General features: G+C 41.7%; 1 long non-coding RNA gene across 1 annotated transcript in view; it reads right to left on the bottom strand.

Annotated features, from left to right (window-relative positions):
• LOC109029174 (uncharacterized) overlaps window positions 1–22,642 on the bottom strand; it is a 124,050-nt gene that overhangs the window by 12,410 nt on the left and 88,998 nt on the right. The window contains exon 3 of the long non-coding RNA XR_002008230.3: window positions 1,307–1,528. This is a non-coding gene — a long non-coding RNA (uncharacterized lncRNA). The remainder of the gene's footprint in view (window positions 1–1,306; window positions 1,529–22,642) is intronic.

Here is a 22,642-nt window from a genome sequence, read left to right as displayed (position 1 = left end):
GAGTCACATACCCCCTTCCCTACTTTGTAAACATTAGAGGTGTTTTTCCTTAGATTAAGAGGGGCTTGGACTCTCTCTGGACAGAAAATAACTCTGTGATGCAGAAAAGACAAAAATCTACCAGGTCAATGATTTGGTGATCTGATTCAGCTAGGGGCAGTTGTACTCAAAGGGACAGAACCATCCCTAAGGCATGGTTCTCAACCTTGGCTACTAAATAAACTCAACAGAAGAGCTTAAAAAACGCTCATGGCAAGGCAGCAGCCCTGCCTGACCAATTACATCAGAGTCTCTGCAGATTGTGCCCAAGCACCAACTGGTATTTGAATTAAAGTTCAGCTCATTTTAACATGCAGCCAAGGCTGGCAGAGAACCTTTGTCCAAAGGTGTTTTGGAAATTTGCAAAGTATCCCTGGTATCCCAGATATTGAGGCAAAAGTGTTACTGCCATTTTCTTGGCAGGGATATGGGTTCAATGTTGTTACAGTGCCTCGAACAGTTCCCTCACAGTGAAAAATTGTTCCACCTTTTGAATGTCCTACTGGATAACTGATAAACTTGAAAAACTTATATGATCTGGAACTTAACTCTACCTTACATATGAACACAAAGAATTTTTTGCACGGTTTTTATTAATGTATATTGAATTTTCCCAGAATGTAATCAACATATAAATTAAGGTAGAATTGTACTTTATTCTATTTAAAACTTTCTAAGAGTTGCTTACCTTTTTAGAGAGCCAACACCACTTTTGGTATTTGAGTAGTCAGCATTTGTAGATGCAGTTTTCATGGTGATTCTGTGTACAAGTGCCAGTATCTGATGATCTCATTGTGCCCAAATGTTTACTTATTGAAATGTATTTACTTCATTGTAAAACATATCTATTTCATGTCTCTTTATGACAAAATATTGATTTTCAAGTATTGTGTGTTTAGGTGGATTATATAATATTAATTTTATTTCTGAATAATAAATGTGGTATCATGAAATATTTCTTATAAAAAGGTATCTTACAGTTGATATAATGTTAAAGACTTCTAATCTGGGGATTCCCTTTGTGATCTGTAATACACAAGCCCTCTCAACTTGCATTTCTGTTTAATGAGCTTGAAAATTCCAGCAAGCCCAATGTCAGGGGCGTTAACTTTGAGCAAGTTACTTAATGTCTCTATGCCTTAGCTTCCTCATCTGCAAAAATAGCCTACTAATAGTAGTTAAGAGCTGTCAAGAAAATTAATTGAGATCAACCATAAAAAGCACTTAGCAAAATTTCTGGCATGTAAGAAGCACTAAACAAAGGTACCTGTTTTCATGATGATGATGACAATGACAATGATGATGGTGATGAGGATAAATTCAGTAGTACCGTTCAGAGAAAGACCAAAGACTTTTTAATCCATCCCTCAGGCAAGTACATCATCTCTACACTTCTTCTTTTCTCAAGGTTAAATACTGGCCAGAGCAGATGACATGAGATGCCTACTTTTGGATGGAAACACCTTGCATGATCTCTGCTTCTTCATTCCTGTAATTGTTTTAAACAGTACTCATGGAAGAAAACTCAGGACCATTTTTGTTAGTGGCTAACAAATTGTTACAGGCTTTATCATAGTGTAAGCATTCTGCAAACTCAGAGACTTTGCATCTGGAGATCTGCTACTACGACGCAACATTCAGTGTCTTTCAAAATGGAACCTGGCATATCACCTTTTTGTTTGATATTTTCTCCACTCTTCATCTCACTTATCCTCCTTTTCTTTCATTCCCGTCTGCATACAAACTTCATGAGAGAACAGTTTTCTCTTTGGAAGAATCTAACTTAGATATTTTGTGCTATCATATGGACAGAAGGGCTAAAACTCTTCTTTAGTGGCTAGTCAATAATCGCAAAGCCAGGATCACAGTTTCCTCCCAGTTTTCCACTCAGTCCTGACTTTGCTCGGCTGGAGTATTTGCTAATGAATAGACTCTGCTTTCCTCATTCAGAAAGTACACGGCTTTTGTCATTGGCAGAGCCCATTCACTGTCTATGTCATATATAATGTCAAGTTTTGTAAGCATAATATACCAGATAGGTCTCTGTTCAGGAACAGTCCACCATGTAATCCAGTTCTTCACCACAAGGACCTGTAGTATCATGGTAGGGGATGTTGAGAGTGAGGCATAGCCAGCTGTGGATTTCCAGCTGAAGAAGCATTGAGAAGGTATTTTAAGTATTCAGTACTTTGGGGCAGGATGACACACAAACCATTACAGATAGAGGAGCATCAGGTACATGTTAAAGGCCCTCAGAAATAGAGAGTCCATAATCAATGCCAAATACCATCTTGTAACAGAATTTCTTCTTACTTAAGAGCAGTTGGTATTATTGAGAACTTATTAACAGTCAGGAATATTTTACATTCATTGTCTTAACTAATGCTCACAAAAGCCCTCTGATTTAGGAACTCAGACAACCCCATTTTACAGATGAGAAAACTGAAGTTCATAGAAGTTAAGTTACTTTTCCAAGTAAGTGGCAGAATCTAGATTCAACCCTAGTATATTTTTCTCTAAAGGCCAAGAGATTAGCTACCATGCCTTATGCTACATTGCCTCACCTGAACACTCATGCTATAATTTACACTCACTGCTTGTATTTGTTTCTGGCACAGTCTCCCACAGAACCCCAGAATACCAGACCAGCACCATCTAATGGAAATATAGTGTGAGCCATGAATATAGGCCACATTTGTAATTTTAAATTTTCTAGTAGCCACATTTTTAAATATTAAAAAAATGAGTGAAATTAATTTAAATATTGTATTTAACCCAGTATATCTAAAGCATTATCATTTCAACATGAAATCAACATAAAAATTATCCATGAAATAACTTAACACTTTCTTTTGGACTAAGCCTTTGCAAACTGATGGGTGTTGTATGCTTACAGCCTGACTTAGTTCCAACTGTCCACATTTCAATTGCTTAATAGCCATGTGGCCAGTAGCTACCAAACCAAACACCATGAGTCTAAATTCATAATCCCAACACTCTTCATAATCTTTGGAGCTCTTCTTGAAAGTCTTTCAGAAGATAGGAACAGAACTGACAAGGTAAAGAGCCTATTTTTAGTTATTTGCTTTAGTCCAAGAAAAGAAAAGAAATAAACAATATATTTCACAACTTCCATCTACAACCAGTAGTCAGCTTAGTTGCTGAAGGTCAGATGAGAAGCAGAGTGATGGAATCCACATCATTACATAACATGTGTCAGGTGTTCACATGCTTTCAGAGGGAAGCTGAACACAATGTGAAGATCAGAAAGCTGTAGATCCCTGACCAGAGGGTTGCTCATGAATCCAGCTCACAAGGAACACCAGCAGAGCTACCATTAACTCCCTCCCAGGCCTTCCTCTCCTTACTGTCACTCTCACCCCTGCCCCAGTTTGAAAGGCAAGGTGCATGAGCCAGGCCTAACCAGTGTAGGACAGACCCCATCCTCCTCACATCCAGAGGGCAGAAAGAAACCTCAAGACCTCCTTTCACCCCCAGCCCCTTGGAGAATCCTCTAACACCAGGAGTTCTCAAACTTTTATGCACAACAGAATCACCTGGAGGACATGTTAAAATTCTGATTCTGTGCCTTACCCCCAAGAGGTCTGAGGTGGGGCTGGGGAATGTGCATTTCTAGCAAGTTCCAAGGCTGTTGATGCTGTAGGTCAGAAGATGATCACACATTGAGAACCCAAGGCTCATCCCTAAGTTATCAATATATCACTCAACAGCAAGAACAAATGTAAGAAAAGCACAGTGCCTTTTTCACTCTTAATAAAAATAAATGTGATTTTTAAATAGTTGATGTGTTTGGCTATTTCTCCCTGCCCTCCATTATTTCCTCTAGTCCAGGAAGGAAGGAAGGAATCATAATGGAGAGACAAAGATGAAAGGGAAAAAAGTATGGGGGCAGGGAAGTTAGCAGGAAATAGGGAGATTGACAGAGATAGATCACCAGAGTTCAGGATGGTGGAGAATAAGGCAAGATCTGTGCTCAGGGAGGAAAAGGGCAGCACAGCCACCTCCAGGCCCCTCAGCTGGGCCTGATGCACAGACTGGGGACAAGTTTGCCCCTCTTTCTTTTCAATGAAGGCACAAAAACATCTTACACAGAGATTGTTTTCCTCTTTGCTTTTAAGAGAGGAAATCGTGGTTGAATGCTATGTGACAATGGGCAGTTGCAAACCACAAGAGGCTTGACACCCCCATTCCAGGCCCCATATAGTATTTCACTCCCCCTTTGCCTATGTGTGGGCTTTTTTTTATCTCTAACCTTTCAGGGTGCCTGGGTTTTAAAAGGAGAGGCAGTGAGACTTGCTGAGTTGCAAGCAGCTGGGAATTTGGAATGCATCTTTGGAGATACACACTGAGCCTGGCTCAGAACTTCCAAGAAAACTCAGTGGGAGGGGAGGAAAAACAACGCAATGACATGACGCCTTGCAGGGCCCGCCTTGGCCTTACTGAATCGCCCAGAGATTGCATTCCAGCTGCACTGCGGTGACCCAATGTTCCAGTAAACAAGGAGGGGATGGGATGGAAGGACCTCAGATCAGGCTACCCTGAGCTGTTAAAATAGAACACAGGGGGCCCAGCAAGGTGGGGCATGGGGGCTGTGAGGCCTTTGCGCACATCCTGGATCAGTGAGGCACACCCACGAGGCACACCGGACACACATATACACATATTCACTTCTGGTGGGACTGGGACAAATACCAAAAACCCATGTTCTAGGCTCAGAATGGTCAGAAACTGGTGACCTCTTTAGGATCCTTCCTAGGAATCTCAGAACACAAAGGGTGAAGTAAGGAGACACTGACTTAGGCCAAGCCAGGCCACTGACTAATGGTACCATGCTCTAAGCAATCCCTTTGCCTTCCAAAAAGACAAACTGAGCCACAGCAGACAAGCACAGTCATTGAGTCCATTTCCCCATTTGATGCCATAGCATGGAATAGCTGACTGATGATCCTATGACTCCTCAGGCTTATCCCGCCCCTCCTCCCTTGCCCCCGCACCCTCCTGTTTTCTCATCTGTCTCCACTTCCATTTCACCAGCCACCAAATGAGCCTATGTGACCATCAGAGGGGTTTAGTAGAAATATGAGGAAGAGTGCCCTGGCTCAGACAGCGTAGCTATGGAAGCTCCTTCCCTGAGTGTTCATCTGCCTGGGGTAACTTGGGGCTTTGTAGCCCAAAGAGCATATATAGCTTGCCTCTCCCACATAAATGTGCGAGTGATATCCTATATTCCTCTATATTCTGTATGTCTAGGTGACCCAAGACTTTATCATCCACACTGGGACGGCTCTAAGAATTAAAGGCAGTGCTCTTGAAAACAATTCCAGGACAAAGACATTAACCAGGACATAGGGCTGCCTGCATGACAAGGGGCCCATTTACCATCCTGGACGTCCCTCCCACATTTCTCGGCCCGTCCTGCTTTGCAGATGACATATTCTTACTATGTCTGACTTGTCCTTTCCCTTTACTGGTTTTAGCCTATGTTCCTTCATTTTCTTATATAACAATCACATTCAGGCAGTTACCGCATCTCTATTTTGAAGTGAAAAAAGGTGAGTTTTGAAAATTCCCTATGTAAAAAGTTGTAAGACCCCTTCATTAAGGCTCTGAGGGGTGTGTTCCAGCAGCCTCCATGAGCTGGTTTTCAATTCCAGAGACTGGCTACCTTCTGAACATTAGTGTCCAGTGGGTATTGTTGGTGTTACTCACCAAATAGTCACATTCCAGTTTCTGGAGAAGCAAAACAGTGTGAAAAATGGTGATCCTTGCTTGAGTACTCAAAGCAGGGAAAAGGCTTTTCTCATGCTATTTCCTTAACACTCGTGGTAACAGGACCTGCTTCCTCTCTGTCTCTCCAAAGTGCTTAAAGTGTCGTGCATGTGTTCCATGTTTACAGCCACCCTACAAGGTTCCAGTCATCCTCATTTTACTGACTGACACTCTAAGTTGAAGCCAGAAAGCGGGGATAGCCAAGTCTTATCCAAACCCAGATCTACCAGGTCCCAAAGCCTATGCTTGTGCTCCATCAGGCTGGGTATCTGCTTTGCAAACCTGGCTTGACCTTGGAATAACCAGGCATGGACCCTTGTTTATTTTTCAGAGTCTCATTTTTTTTCACCACTGATTGTTCCTTTCCATTACAGCTGGTGATATCATACTCCAGCAAGCCTTATCTAGTAGACACCAAGACTTGAAGCAGCCTCAGAAAAGTACTGGGCATGATAGGGCTTGGGCTAGAAGTCTGGCATTTCTGTAAGTCACCTAGGGTAAAGTCCGGAGAGGCAAGACAAGTCCAGAGAGGCAAGATGGTGGGGGAATGGGGGGTGATGCACAAAAGTTTTATTAACTTAGGGAATAAGTGGTCTCCATAAGCAAGACTGGATGCCAAGCCAAGCTCTCCCAGGCAAAGCTCCTTCCAGGCCAGGACTCCATGTGTGGAAGTAAGTAGCACATTTGCCTATGGTTGGGAGTAAAGTCTAATAAGAGAGATTAGAACAGGGCTTTAATTACCTGTTCTAAGCACCTCTTCTTATCTCAACTGATTTACCTCTGACCACTCTGCCAGGTGACCGCTCTGTAAGGTATTTCTCTGGCCTTAAATCACCATCTCTTACAATATCTGCCCTCCATCCTTTCCCCACCTTCCTTACAAATGTAAAGTGGTGGACACAGGAGCATGGACTTAAAAAGTCAGACATTCCTGGGTTTGCTTCTTATTAACTGTGTGACTTTGGGTATGTTTCTGAACTTCTCTGGGCCTTGGTCTCCTCCTCTATAAAAAGGAGGATAATAATCAGGCCCTTACAGACTTGTTAGAATAATTAAAATAAAGCTATAATTTGTCTCATATAGGGTGGGGACTAAATAAATGTTTATTGTTGATTTACTTGCTGCTGTTGCTTGAGATTGGTGTGAGTTCTCCCTCCAGAGTCCACTAGCCCTAGATCAATAGAAAGAGAGCATTTTAGGGAAAGGGACCTTAGCATTCATCTAGTCCACCTTCATTTGTGAAGAAACCCCAGGTTGAGAGGTACTTAATTGCCTTGTCCACGATTATATGCCTTACTAGTTCCAACCTTCAAATAAGGATGTTAGTTCGTTGGAGTGTTAGAAAAGAGCTCTGGCTTTGGAATCAGGCCTATGTGAATTTGAATTCCACTTGCCAGCTTGGTGACATCAGACAAGTTAAAGTTACTTGACCTGTTTCTGCTTCACTTCCTCACGTGCAGCCTTGGGATGATAGAGCCAGCCTCGCAGGATGGTTGGGGGGCTAAGTGGGATACTGCACACCAGGTGCCCAAGGGCATCTGTCACTTGCTGGTGCTCCTGCTGGTTTCCTTGTGTCATTAAAACCTTTCAGGGCCACTTAGAACAGGAAAAGCCCAGTAGAAAGAAATAAGTAGAGCTTAAAAACCGTAATGGGCTTTGCCTAAATGTTGAAATAGGGACATTTAGGAATAACTTTTGCTTACCAATCCCCAAATGCCAACTTTAAAGCAGAGTTTGGTAGACTGATCAGGGAAGAATTCCTAGTGGTAGGGCCAAGAGCAAAGACTGGGAGATCATCTGCAGGCTAAGCTAAAGTGAGGGAGACTGGGGTGTGGGGAGTCAGGGAAGAGGATCCTGAGGGTTTGCAACTCATCTTTATAATATCTTCTAAAACAATTTTGAAAGCCCTCCTGGTTTCCAGGCACAGATTATATTTTGAATTAGCAACACAAAGTGAGAGGTGGCTGAAAGGTGGGTGGTCATTCTTCAGATGCAGCCCCTGAAGTGGTTTTGAAATGAAAAGCATGGGCATATTTTGCCACATAAAGTGAGTTCTGATGGGTGGATTTTTTCCAAGATGAATATGGACAAGGGCACTGAGATGCTTCGCAGCAGGCTCAGCCCCTGAATGATCCAATTACAGGTTTTGAAATGGACCTAGAGGCAGAATTTAGAAACCCAAACTGGAAAGGCAGAAGTAATTTTGCAACTAGACAAATGACTGATTCCAAAAAGTCCTCTGAGGATAAGAGGGTTTGGAAAATGCCATGTAGGCAATTTTCAAATGTCACATGGGAGCCAGGATTGACTTTTCTAGGGATAATTAGGGTGATTCTAGGGGTAATTAGGGTGAGGTTGATTGGGGTCTGAGAGAGGACTACTGTATTGCGCTTGCAATTCACTCAGATACGTGGGCAACCTCTGCAATGGAGAGTAATGACAAGTACCATCAGCAGAAGCAGAACTGTGGCCCAATGTAACAAACATAAACAATAGAGAAATTGTACAAAAGTGTGATATTCTTAAGGACTGGATCTAGTTTTTTGTGACCTTGTATTCCCAGTGCCTGGTGGAGGGTATGCATTCAAAAAAATATTTAATTAGTAAATTAATGGCTTAGGTTGTCTTTTAAGATAAAAAGTTCTCCAGGATAGAAAGTATTCAAGCAGAAAGTATTCAAGTATTGGCAGCAACTATATAGAGGTTTTCACGAATTTTTTAGATGTGCCTGATAATTACTGGCATTCTTAGCAACCCTAAGACTCTGGCTGTTTATCACAGTGCACTAACTCTCAGAGATAATCGGATCTGAGCTGAACAGTGGGGTCATGATGCAAGGGACTAAGGGAAACAAACCAAAGATTTGTGAAGGAGGACTAACCAGTCTAACCTTCTATTTTCTCATTGAGTCTGTGGTCTGAAATACTTTTTTTAGGCAAAATTAGATATGCACCCTCACTACCCCATAGGTACCCCATAGGTACAGATCATTTCTGAATTTTCTGTCTGCCCTCTCATGTCCACTAAGGCTAAGGCTGCTGACTGATCACAAACTCATTCCCTCTTCTTCCTGGGCAAACACATATTTGACATCTTCTAGTCTTCCTTGAGTTAAATGTGGTCACATGCCTGAGTTCTGACCAGTGGAATCTGAGCAGAAGTGATGTGTGCCACTTCCAGGCTTGTGATAAAAGCCTCCCACTTGCAATCTCACATGCTCATTCCCCATCTGCTTGTGGGATGACAATGCTGGCAGCCATGTGTTGAAGATGGCAGAGCTATGGCTCCCTGAATTCCCCCATCCTTCCCATGCGTTAGACTGGTGGGTGAGACAGAAACAAACTTTTATTGTTTTATGCTGTTACAGCAGCTCACATACCTTAACTAACATATTACCTGTCTTTGTCTTCTTTTTTTTTCCTTGTGATTTCCTCTCTGAAGTTATAAAGAACTGAGAGGTGGGTGAGGATGTGACCATGGTCAGAAGAGATTGTTGAATGGTGAAGACGGGCCTCTCTCAAGTGGCTTTACTCTCTTTCCTCTGCCTGGGATGTGGGTTTGGGTGTCTCCCTCCTAATTCAGAAGTATACGTAAGGGAGCCGAAGCTTCGTAACAGATGAGCACCTGTGGAGGTGTCAGGCCCTCCCTTCCCTGCTACAAGTTTCACTTGTCATCTCCTAGCTTTCTGGGCACCAGCTCCTCCACTCTTTTTCACAGTCTGTGGAAGGTGGGGAAGGAAGGCAGGGATGCCCTCTTTGGGCTACAACCATGAGACTAAAGGCCTTGGTTTTTCTAACCTCTTTTATCCTTCTCCTCTTTTGTGATTCTCTAGCAACCTCAGACACAGAAATGATAACACAAGGAATCTCAGGTATAGGCTACAACAAGAAAGCAAATTCTAGGCATCTGGCTTAGTTGGAGTATTGCTTTGGCTACTTTAATTTTCCCTCAGTCTTGTTTCAAGTTTTTTGATTCTGGATTCTTTCTGTTAAGGGGCCAAAGTTCACTGTTTCCTTGCATAGTCTTTTTTCTTAATTAAAAAAAAATTTAACTGGATAGTAGGTAGGGACAGTGGGAATCTTGTTTATCCGTTCATTTTATTTTTATTTAATTTTTTTCCTTCCTTACGTAATCTTTTATGTTGTCCTGCCTCCTAAGTCTACAGAAGACCCTAAGAGTCTGTTTTCTCTTCCTTTGTTGACCATGACTTCCCTTCTGTACAAAACCAAGGCTCTCCCTTTCCCTGAGATGTGGAGTAAGCTAATTGCTCCATTTGCCCTATATTTTGCCCAAACTATTAAACAGGCAGATTCTAAATGATCTTGATTCCATTTACAGTACTGATATTCTGCTCTACAATTTTTTGACATCTCCCTAATTGACCCTTCTTGGGAAGCCCATTCTAGCAGGGCCTGTTACACATCCCCTAATATCTGTCTTCCTCCTACTCCTCAGCAGTAGGAGCCCCATGGCTAATTAGAACAAAAACTACATATGATAGATCCCCTTGCAGGCAGGTGTGGCCATAAGACTAAGTTCTCATCAACGGAGTGTAAGTAGATGGCTGGCCACCGTCTTGGATCATGATACAAACTTGGCAACGGAAGCCATGCTGGACAGAGTAACAAGATAGAAGAAACTTGGGTCCCTGACCCTCCCTTTTAGCCAATCTCTAGACTTTCATGTGAAAGAAAAATAAGGCTCAAACTTGCTTGTCCCTGTTATTTAGAGTTTCCTGTCACTTATAGTTAAATTAATTCTATTCTACTACTCTACTTGCTGATATTAGAAGTTATCCCACCTTCCTTCCTTCTTCCCTCCCATTTTTTTCTCCTTCCATCCCTTCTTTCTCTCTTCTTTTTTAAAATAATATTGCGTTAACTCAGCAGGGATCTTAGTTGTTATCTCACTCAGGCCCCTCATTTCAAAATGAGGAAATTGAGGACCCCAGAGAGGGGAAGTGACTAAGCTGATGAGGCCTGAACCAAAGACTCAAACCCAGACCTCCTGACTCTCTGGCCCTGTGCTTTTACCATGCCACCTGCCCTGGCTCTTCTTGGCACACAACATCTCCCACAAGGATACAGCATTTTTGGTCCTCCTTTCTTCTAGGTCAACTTAAACCCCTAATGAAATAATATTTACTTTTTCAGCCTTGGTGGATGAAGAAGTAGGAAGACCTTAGGTTAAACTACTTTTTCCCTTTAGTGTAAAAACTGATTACAGGCCATTACCAGGCTTCTATCCCTTTTGGTCACTTATTCCCCTCAGAGGACACTGCTCTTGAGGGTGGCCTCAGGTCTAGAGGCTCTAGGGAGAATTCAGGTGTCAGCCCATAGCTGCCCTAAGGGAGAAAGGGCAGGTGGCTACTGCTAACTGTTCCTGGCATGGGTGGCACCCAGATGATGCAGGTTTTTGCTGACTGGGTCCTGACTCTACCCAGCCCTCCAAGACAGCTCAACCCCTCCTCTGAGCTAAGAAGATGCTGCCCTGGATCATGCACCTGGGCTCCCATATGTCCTCTCTGCAGAGAGTGAGCACCCCTTCCCACTGTCCACGGAAGAAGATGTTTCTCCGTGACGGCATGGTAGAGGGAGTGCCGGAAAGGAAAGAATGTCTGCTATACAGTTTGTCTTAAACTAATGCCAGGCGCAGTGGCTCACACCTGTAATCTTAGCACTTTGGGAGGCTGGGGTGGGCAGATCACGAGGTCAGGAGATCAAGACTATCCTGGCTAACATGGTGAAACCCTGTCTCTACTAAAAATACAAAAAATTAGCCGGGCTTGGTGGCATGTGCCTGTAGTCCCAGCTACTCGGGACGCTGAGGTAGGAGAATCGCTTGAAACCAGGAGGCGGAGGTTGCAGTGAGCCAAGATTGTGCCACTGCACATCAGCCTGGGCAACAGAGCGAGACGCCATCTCAGGACAAAAAAAAAAAAAAAAAAAGAACCTACCCCATAAAACAAAACAGAACAATATTTTAAGCACAATGCCTACTGGTCCGACCAAAATCAAGGGAGCCAATGCCCTGACACTATAAACCTCTATTCATTCAGGAAATGCTAAATTCCTGTCACCTGAGCATTCGGCATCAAGCAGAACAAACAGGTTTCTGAAATCCTGGAACTTGTCTTTCACTGGTAAGCTATAATTACTCAAATAAATGCCATAATTGAAAACAGAGGTAGACACTGCAAAGAAAAAGTGCAGGGCACTGTAACAGAGCATAATTAGAGAATCTAACTTGGGATTGGAGCAAGTTAGGAAGGAACATTTAACTTGAGACACAGAAGACAAGAAAGAACTATCCAGATGTTGAACATTTCATACAGCAGGAACAGCTGAGGTAAAAGCCTCATGGTGGAAAAGCAGATAAGAAAGTCTAGTACAGGTTGATTATCCCTTGTCCAAAATATTTGGGACCAGAAGTGTTTCAAATTTAGGGCTTTTTTTGAATTTTGGAATATCTGCATATCCATAGTAAGTCTAAACACAAAATTCATTTATGTTCCGAGTACACCTTATACACATAGACTGAAGGTAATTTTATACAATATTTTTAATAGTTTTGTGCATGAAACAAACTTTTGACTGTTTTGACTGCAACCCATCATATAAGGTCAAGTGTGGAATTTTCTATTTATGATGTCATGTCAGCATTCAAAATGTTTTGAATTTTGAAGAATTTTGGATTTTGGATTTTAAGGTTAAGGATCCTCAACCTATCTAGCAAAGGCGGGTGGCTGGAGACTGAGGCAGAGCCAGACCACATAGGCCTAATGGATCATGTTGAAGACTTTAGATTTCACTTAAGAGTGAGGTAAGGATATGAAATATATATCTATATATACACACACACACACACACACACACACACACACACACACACACATTTCTTTTTGAGACAGAGTCTCAATCTGTGCCCAGGTGTGGTACAATGGTATGATATTGGCTCACTGCAACCTCTGCTTCCGGGGTTCAAGCGATTATTGTGCCTCAGCCTCCCAAGCAGCTGGTATTACAGGCATGCGCCATCATACCTGGCTAATTTTTGTATTTTTAACAGAGATGGGGCTTTATCATGTTTGCCAGGATGGTCTCGAACTCCTGGACTCAAGTGATCCACTCACCTCCACTTCCCCAAGTGCTGGGATTATAGGCATGAGCCACCACGTCTGGCATGAAAGATTTTTGACTACAGAGTGACCCGTTGTGATTTATATTGTAAAAGATGCCTCAGAACCAAGTGTTTCTGGAGAGGTGCCCCCCAGTTAACACAATGAGGCAACCAATCAATCAAAACATCCTTTAAAAATATTTCACAAGTCTAGCTAATAGGAAGAATGCATCCCTCCCATTCACTGGTCATGAATTAAGCTGTAAAAGAATTCAATGTAGGTTCCCAGAGAGAGCTGCAAAATTTGCATTCTAACTCCACTGCCAAAATCAGCAAGGCAGGAACAGTCTTTTAGAAGTTTCAGGTCCCAATTTTAAGTGGACAGCCCAAGTGCATATGCAGACAGCATGGTTTTATTACACTAACCAGGAAAAAGAGCGAAACACTAACTACAACAAAACAAAAATTATTGTCCTTGCATGGGACAGACTCCAAGATTTAATTGGTTGATATCCAATAACTCTTTATGGTAGATGAATCATACAATTTCCTGAGAGTTCATTTAAGTCTAATTCATTATAGTGGCCCATGAGGAAGCCATGCTACTTGGAAGTAGACATTCCACACAAGTCTTACAAATGTTTTGCCCAAGCTGTGATGGCTCAACTTGAAATATTCATGCCATTCTAGCCCAGCAAATTTTGGAGTTTTCATTAGGCATAGATCCTAGCGGTTCACCTGTATTTAGAAGAAGCATGACTTCCTTCCTCATCAGATTATTGGTAGGCTCCTTTATTGCTATAACACATGTCCTTCCACCCACTTATCTAGTTTCCCAAGCGTATGCATTTGTCTTTAATTAGCAAAATAGAACAGCTTCCTGGAAGTCTAACTTCAACTCTCAAGTCATACGAAAAATCTAGCTGAACTTATTATATTTATTAAGCATTTAGAGTCTGAGAAACATGATATCTATCTATACCTCTAAATATTTTAATTTTTATTGTCAGATTAGCCTGGAATACCAAATACCTGTAAACTTGAACCTCATCACCTTACCATCTCAAATAAATGCCTTTACTATATTTATGTTTTTGTGGGGGGGGGTTGGCTTTTATCAAAAATTGTCATGAGAATTCAACTTTTTTGTCCACTCTGAGATTGATATAGAGAACCTTATATCACTTAATACCTCCTCCTCTTAGATAATGAGAATTATTCTATATCAATCCTTCTGTCTCTTTTTCTTTCTTCCTTTTTGTTTCTTTTCCCTTTCTTAATCTTTTTCTATGACAACCATAGTCTTGGTCAAGTTTTATATTTAATCCCAGCTACTGCTTTGCCTCTTATGGTGGCTGGAAATTAGTTTTCTCTTTCTTAATTGTACATCCCCATTTAAAATCTTTATTTTATTAATCTGAATGTTTCCAGTTCATGAAAAAGTCATTTAAAAACAGGATGCAAACAAATTAAACTAAATATGTTTTTCTTATGTTCCGAAGTATTTATCTGCTTTGGATGGATGGTGAGTTGTGAGCACATACCAGCCAACAGAAGGTTAGGATAAAAGATTTGATCTACAACACTAACACAACAAAACAAAAATGATTGTCCTTGGATGGAATAGACTCCAAAATTTAATTGGTTGATATTCAGTAACTCCTTATGGTGGATGAACCATACCTTTTCCTGAGAGTTCATTTATGACTAATTCCTTCCAGTGACCCATGAGAAAGCCATACTATTTGGAAGCAGACATTCCATTCAAGTCTTACAAACATTGTATGAGTCCAGCTAATGGAATTCAGAATGATTCGGAGAAGCGCTTTTTATTAACCTACTCTAAATAAGACAGGCAGTGTTCTCTCTTCTTCATAGATTTACCTTTGAGGGCAGGCACTGGTAAGAGCATTGAAAGAGGAGTCAGGTTACACAGGTTCTAATAGCTGGCCTCTAAATAGCTATTGATCATGGGTAAGTTCTTCCACCTTTCTGGGACCCATTTTCCTCATCTGTAGAAAAACTCAGACTAGAGAAATACGAGGCTGCTTCCAGGTCTACCATCTTATGGTTCTCTAACTTATTCTATAAAAGGTATAGAAGAACGGTTCCTGATCTCAAGAAGTTTAGATTTCTTCAAAGGAGGTAAAATAGCAGCCATGTCCCATTTCTGAAGAATCACAAATGTACAAGTAGATCTGCATATTGAAAGTTGAAGTTTATCAGTCAGGGATGGTGGCTCACACCTGTAATCCCAGCACTTTGGGAGGCCAAGGTGGGTGGATCATTTGAGGTCATGAGTTTGAGACCAGCCTGGCAAACACAGTGAAACCCCATCTCTACTAAAAATACAAAAATAAAAAAAATAAAAAAGAAAGTTGAAGATTATCAATATGACAATGGGTTGAGGTAAAAATATTTTGCCTTTGTTCTTTTTTCCTTTAGGATAGTCTAGTATAATTTGAAAAAAATTAAGATTTCATGAATTAATCACCCTCAGCATTTTTAGATTCAAACAAACAAAAAAACTTCTGTTATTCCTCCTATTGGGTGTGAACTTTCTTGCTAGGAGCATTGTGTCCTGTACACATAGGACAAGGAAGGGCAGGACTGGACAAATATTGATCTGAGTGCTAGTTGAGATGATCTGTAAAAAGGATTACTCAGAATGGAAATATGTAGTTTGAAAAGTGTAAGGGGAAAACACTCTCATACACTGATCATAGAATTTTAACTCCATATAAACTTATGAAAGGAAGGAGAGCAGTAAACAGCAAAAACCTTAAAAATGTGTGTTATGGGCCAGGCGCAGTGGCTCATGCCTGTAACCCCAGCACTTTGGGAGGCCGAGGTGGGCAGATCACCTGACATCAGGAGTTCAAGACCAGCCTGGTCAACATGGTGAAACCCCGTCTCTACTAAAAATACAAAAATTAGGACTGGGCTGGCAAGATGGAAGAATAGGAACAGCTCTGGTGTGCAGCTCCCAGTGAGATCAATGCAGAAGGCGGGTGATTTCTGCATTTCCAACTGAGGTAGCTGGCTCATCTCATTCGGACTGGTTAGGCAGTGGGTGCAGCCCACGGAAGGCAAAAAGAAGCAAGGTGGGGCATCACCTCACCTGGGAAGTGCAAGGGTTTGGGGAACTCTCTCCCCTAGCCAAGGGAAGCCATGAGGGACTGTGCCCTGAGGAATGGTACATTCCAGCCCAGATACTATGCTTCTCCTATGGTCTTCGTAATCCGCAGACCAGGAGATTCCCTTGGGTGCCTATGCCACCAGGGCCCTGGGTTTCAAGCACAAAACTGGGCAGCTGTTTGGGCAGACACCAAGCTAGCTGCAGGAGTTGTTTTTGTTTTTGTTTTTGTTTTTCATACCCCAGTGGCACCTGGAATGCCAGCGAGCACTGTTCACTCCCCTGGAAAGGGGTCTGAAGCCAGGGAGCCAAGTGGTCTAGCTCAGCGGATCCCACTCCCACGGAGCCCAGCAAGCTAAGATCCACTGGCTTGAAATTCTCACTGCCAGCACAGCAGTCTAAAGTCGACCTGGGATGCTCCAGTTTGCTGGAGGAAGGGGCGTCCACCATTACTGAGGCTTGAATAGGCGGTTTGCCCCTCACGGTTTAAACAAAGATGCTGGGAAGTTTGAACTGGGTGGACCCCACTGCAGCTCAGCAAAGTCACTATAGCCAGACTGCCTCTAGATTCCTCCTTTCTGGACAGGGAATCTTGAAAAAAAAGGCAGCAGCCCCAGACAGGGGCTTATAGATAAAACCCCCATCTCCCTGGGACAGAGCACCTTGGGGAAGGGGTAACTGTGGGAGCAGCTTCAGCAGGCTTAACTGTCCCAGCCTGCTGGCTCTGAAGACAGCAGCGGATCTCCCAGCACAGCACTCGAGCTCTGCTAAGGGACAGACTGCCACCTCAAGTGGGACCTGGACCCCCGTGCCTCCTGACTGGGACACATCCCAGCAGGGGTCAACAGACACCTCATACAGGAGAGCTCTGGCTGGTGTTTGGTGGGTACCCCTCTGGGATGAAGCTTCTAGAGGAAGGAACAGGCAGCAATCTTTGCTGTTCTGCAGCCTCCGCTGGTGATACCCAGGCAAACAGGATCTGGAGTGGATCTCCAGCAAACTCCAGTGGACCTGTAGCAGAGGGGTCCAACTATTTGAAGGAAAACTAACAAACAGAAAGGAATAGCATCAACATCAACAAAAAGGATGTCCACTCAGAAACCCCATTCAAAGTTACCAACATCAAAGACAAAAGGTTTTTCCCCAAGAAGAAGGGGGAAAACCAGCACAAAAAGGCTGAAAATTCCAAAAACCAGAACACCTCTTCTCCTCCAAAGGATCACAACTCCCTGCCAGCAAGGGAACAAAACTGGACGGAGAATGAGTTTGACAAATAGACAGAAAGAGGCTTCAGAAGGTGGGTAATAACAAACTCCTCCGAGCTAAAGGAGCATGTTCTAACCCAATGCAAGGAAGCTAAGAACCTTGAAAAAAGGTTAGAGGAATTGCTAACTGGAATAACCAGTTTAGTGAAGAACATAAATGACCTGATGGAGCTGAAAACAGAGCACGAGAACTTCGTGAAGCATACACAAGTATCAATAGCCAAATCGGTCAAGCAGAAGAAAGGATATCAGCAACTGAAGATCAACTTAATGAAATAAAGTATGAAGACAAGATGAGAGAAAAAAGAATGAAAAGGAACAAACAAAACCTCTAAGAAATATGGGACTATGTGAAAAGACCAAACCTATGTTTGATTGGTGTACCTGAAAGTGACGGGGAGAACGGAACCAAGTTGGAAAACACTCTTCAGGATAGTATCCAGGAGAACATCCCCAACCTAGAAAGACAGGCCAACATTCAAATTCAGGAAATACAGAGAACATCACAAAGATACTCTTCAAGAAGAGCAACCCAAAGACACATGAATGTCAGATTCACCAAGATTGATATGAAGGAAAAATGCTAAGTGCAGCCAGAGAGAAAGGTCGGGTTACCCACAAAGGGAAGCCCATCAGACTAACAGCAGATCTCTGTACAGAAATCCCAGAAGCCAGAAGAGAGTGGGGGACAATATTCAACATTCTTTTGCGGCACTATTCACAATAGCAAAGACTTGGAACCAACCCAAATGTCCAACAATGATAGACTGGATTAAGAAAATGTGGCACATATACACCATGGAATACTATGCAGCCATAAAAAATGATGAGTTCATGTCCTTTGTAGGGACATGGATGAAATTGGAAATCATCATTCTCAGTAAACTATCGCAAGGACAAAAAACCAAACACCACATGTTCTCACTCATAGATGGGAATTGAACAATGAGAACACATGGACACAGGAAGGGGAACATCACACTCTGGGGACTGTTGTGGGGTGGGGGGAGGGGGGAGGGATAGCATTAGGAGATATACCTAATGCTAAATGACGAGTTAATGGGTACAGCACACCAGCATGGCACATGTATACATATGTAACTAACCTGCACATTGTGCACATGTACCCTAAAACTTAAAGTATAATAATAAAAAAAAAGAAAAGAATTTTCAACCTAGAATCTCATATCGAGCCAAACTAAGCTTCATAAGTGAAGGAGAAATAAAATCCTTTACAGACAAGCAAATGCTGAGAGATTTTGTCACCACCAGGCCTGCCTTATAAGAGCTCCTGAAGGAAGCACTAAACATGGAAAGGAAAAACTGGTACCAGCCACTGTAAAAACATGCCAAATTGTAAAGACCATCAGCACTATGAAGAAACTGCATCAACTAACAGGCAAAATAACCAGCTAGCATCATAATGATGGGATCAAATTCACACATGACAATATTAACCTTAAATGTAAATGGGCTAAATGCACCAATTAAAAGACACAGACTGGCAAATTAGATAAAGAGTCAAGGCCCATCAGTGTGCTGTATTCAGGAGCCCCATCTCACAGGCAAAGACACATGTAGGCTCAAAATAAAGGGATGGAGGAATATTTACCAAGCAAATGACAAACATAAAAAAGCAGGGGTTGCAAACCTAGTCTCTGATAAAACAGACTTTAAACCAACAAAGATCAAAAGAGACAAAGAAGGCCATTACATAATGGTAAAGGGATCAATGCAACAAGAAGAACTAACTATCCTAAATATATATGCACCCAATACAGGAACACCCAGATTCATAAAGCGAGTTCTTAGAGACCTAAAAAGAGACTTAGACTCCCGCACAATACTAGTGGGAGACTTTAACACCCCACTGTCAATATTAGACAGATCAACGAGACAGAAAATTAACAAGGATATTCAGGACTTGAACTCAGCCCTGGACCAACAGACCTGATAGACATCTACAGAACTCTCCACCCCAAATCAACAGAATATACATTCTTCTCAGCACCACATTGCACTGATTCCAAAATTGACCACATACCTGGAAGTAAGACACTCCTCACCAAATGCAAAAGAATGGAAATCATAAGAGTCTCTCAGACCACAGTGCAATCAAATTAGAAGTCAGGATTAAGAAACTCACTCAAAAATGCACAGCTACACGGAAACTGAACAACCTGCTCCTGAATGACTACTGGGTAAATAACGAAATGAAGGCAGAAATAAGTTCTTTGAAACCAATGAGAACAAAGATACAATGTACCAGAATCTCTGGGATACAGCCAAAGCAGTGTTTAGAGGGAAATTTATAGCACTAAATGCCCACAAGAGAAAGCAAGAAAGATCTAAAATCCACATCCTAACATCACAATTAAAAGAACTAGAGAAGCAAGAGCAAACAAATTCAAAAGCTAGCAGAAGACAAGAAATAACTAAGATCAGAGCAGAACTGAAGGAGATACAGACATGAAAAACCCTTCAAAAAATCAATGAATCCAGGGGTTTGTTTTTTGAAAAGATCAACCAAATACATAGACCACTAGCCAGACTAATAAAGAAGAAAAGACAGAAGAATCAAGTAGACACAATAAAAAATGATAGAGGGGAGATCGCCACTGATCCCACAGAAATACAAACTACCATCAGAGAATACTATAAACACCTCTATGCAAATAAACCAGAAAATCTAGAAGAAATGGATAAATTCCTGGACACATACACCCTCCCAAGTCTAAACCAGGAAGAAGTCGAATCCCTGAATAGACCAATAGCAAGTTCTGAAATTGAGGCAGTAATTAATAGCCTACCAACCAAAAAAGTCCAGGACCAAACGGATTCACAGCCTGATTCTACCAGAGGTACAAAAAGGAGCTGGTACCATTCCCTCTGAAACTAATCCAAACAATAGAAAAAGAGGGAATCCTCTCTAACTCATTTTATGAGGCCAGCATCATCCTAATACCAAAACCTGGCAGAGACACAACAAAGAAAGAAAATTTCAGGCCACTACCCCTGATGAACATTGATGTGAAAATCCTCAATAAAATACTGGCAAACTGAATCCAGCCGCACATCAAAAAGCTTATCCAACCACCATCAAGTTGGCTTCATCTCTGGGATGCAAGGCTGGTTCAACATACGCAAATCAATAAACATAATCCATCACATAAACAGAACCAATGACAAAAACCACATGATTATCTCAATAGATGCAGAAAAGGCCTTTGATAAAATTCAACACTCCTTCATGCTAAAAACTCTCAATAAACTAGGTATTGAGGGAACGTATCTCAAAATAATGTGAACTATTTATGACAAACCCACAGCCAATACCATACTGAATGGCAAAAAGCTGGAAGCATTCCCTTTGAAAACTGGCACAAGACAAGGATGCCCTCTCTCACCACTCCTATTCAACATAGTATTGGAAGTTCTGTCCATGGCATCAGGCAAGAGAAAGAAATAAAGGGTATTCACATAGGAAGAGAGAAAGTCAGATTGCCTCTGTTTGCAGATGACATGATTGTATATTTAGAAAACCCCATTGTCTCAGCTCAAAACCTCCTTAAGCTGATAAGCAACTTCAGCAAAGTCTCAGGATACAAAAATCAATGTGCCAAAATCACAAGCATTCCTATACACCAATAGTAGACAAAGAAACAAATCATGAGTGAACTCCCATTCACAACTGCTACAAAAAGAATAAAACACCTAGGAATACAATTTACAAGGGATATGAAGGACCTCTTCAAGAAGAACTGCAAACCACTGCTCAAGGAAATAAGAGAGGACACAAACAAATGGAAAAACATTCCATGCTCATGGATAGGAAGAATCAATGTCATGAAAATGGCCATACTGCCCAAAGTAATTTACAGATTCAATGCTATCCCCATCAAGCTAACATTGACTTTCTTCACAGAATTAGAAAAAACTACTTTAAATTTCATATGGAACCAAAAAAAGAGCCTGTATAGCTAAGACAATCCTAAGCCAAAAGAACAAAACTGGAGGCATCACGCTACCTGACTTCAAACTATACTACAAGGCTACAGCAACCAAAACAGCATGGTACTGGTACTGGTACCACAGCAGATATATACACCAATGGAACAGAACAGAGACATCAGAAGTAACACCACACATCTACAACCATCTGATCTTTGACAAACCTAACAAAAACAAGCCATGGGGAAAGGATTTCCTATTTAATAAATGATGTTGGGAAAAGTGGCTAGCTATATGCAGAAAACTGAAACTGGACCCCTTTTCTTACAGCTTATACAAAAATTAACACAAGATGGATTAAAGACTTAAAACATAAGATTTAAACCATAAAAACCCTAGAAGAAAACCTAGGAAATACCATTCAGGACATAGGCATGGCCAAAGACTTCATGACTAAAACACCAAAAGCAATGGCAACAAAAGCCAAAATTGACAAATGGAATCTAATTAAACTAAAGAGCCTCTGCACAGCAAAAGAAACTATCATCAGAACGAACAGGCAACCTACAGAATGAGACAGAAATTCTGAAATCTATCCATCTGACAAAGGGCTAATATCCAGAATCTACAAAGAACTGAAACAATCTTACAAGAAAAAAACAACCCCATTAAAAAGTGGGCGAATGATATGAACAGACACTTCTCAAAAGACATTTATGCAGCCAACAAACATATAAAAAAAGCTCATCATCACTGGTCATTAGAGAAATGAAAATCAAAACCACAATGAGATACCTCTAATGCCAGTTAGAATGGTGATCATTAAAAAGTCAGGAAACAACGATGCTGGAGAGGATGTGGAGAAATAAAAACACTTTTAAACTGTTGGTGGGAGTGTAAACTAGTTCAACCGCTGTGGAAGACAGTGTGGTGATTCCTCAAGGATCTAGAACCAGAAATACCATTTGACCCAGCAATCCCATTACTGGGTTTATACCCAAAGGATTATAAATCATTCTACTGTAAAGACACATGCACACATATGATTATTGCAGCACTGTTCACAATAGCAAAGACTTGGAACCAACCCAAATGCCCATCAGTGACAGACTGGATAAAAAAAATGTGGCACATATACACCATGGAATACTATGCAGCCATAAAAATGGATGAGTTCATGTCCTTTGCAGGGACATGGATGAAGCTGGAAACCATCATTCTCAGCAAACTAACACAAGAACAGAAAACCAAACACCACATGTTCTCACTCATAGGTGGGAGTTGAACAATGAGAACACACGGACACAAGGAGGGGAACACACACTGGGAGCCTGTTGGGGGT

Source organism: Gorilla gorilla, chromosome 1, assembly GCF_029281585.2.
Source record: "Gorilla gorilla gorilla isolate KB3781 chromosome 1, NHGRI_mGorGor1-v2.1_pri, whole genome shotgun sequence".
NCBI classification, from domain to species: Eukaryota; Metazoa; Chordata; class Mammalia; order Primates; family Hominidae; genus Gorilla; species Gorilla gorilla.
The sequence above is the reverse complement of the archived record's forward strand: the minus strand, read 5'-3'. Positions and strand labels throughout refer to the sequence as shown.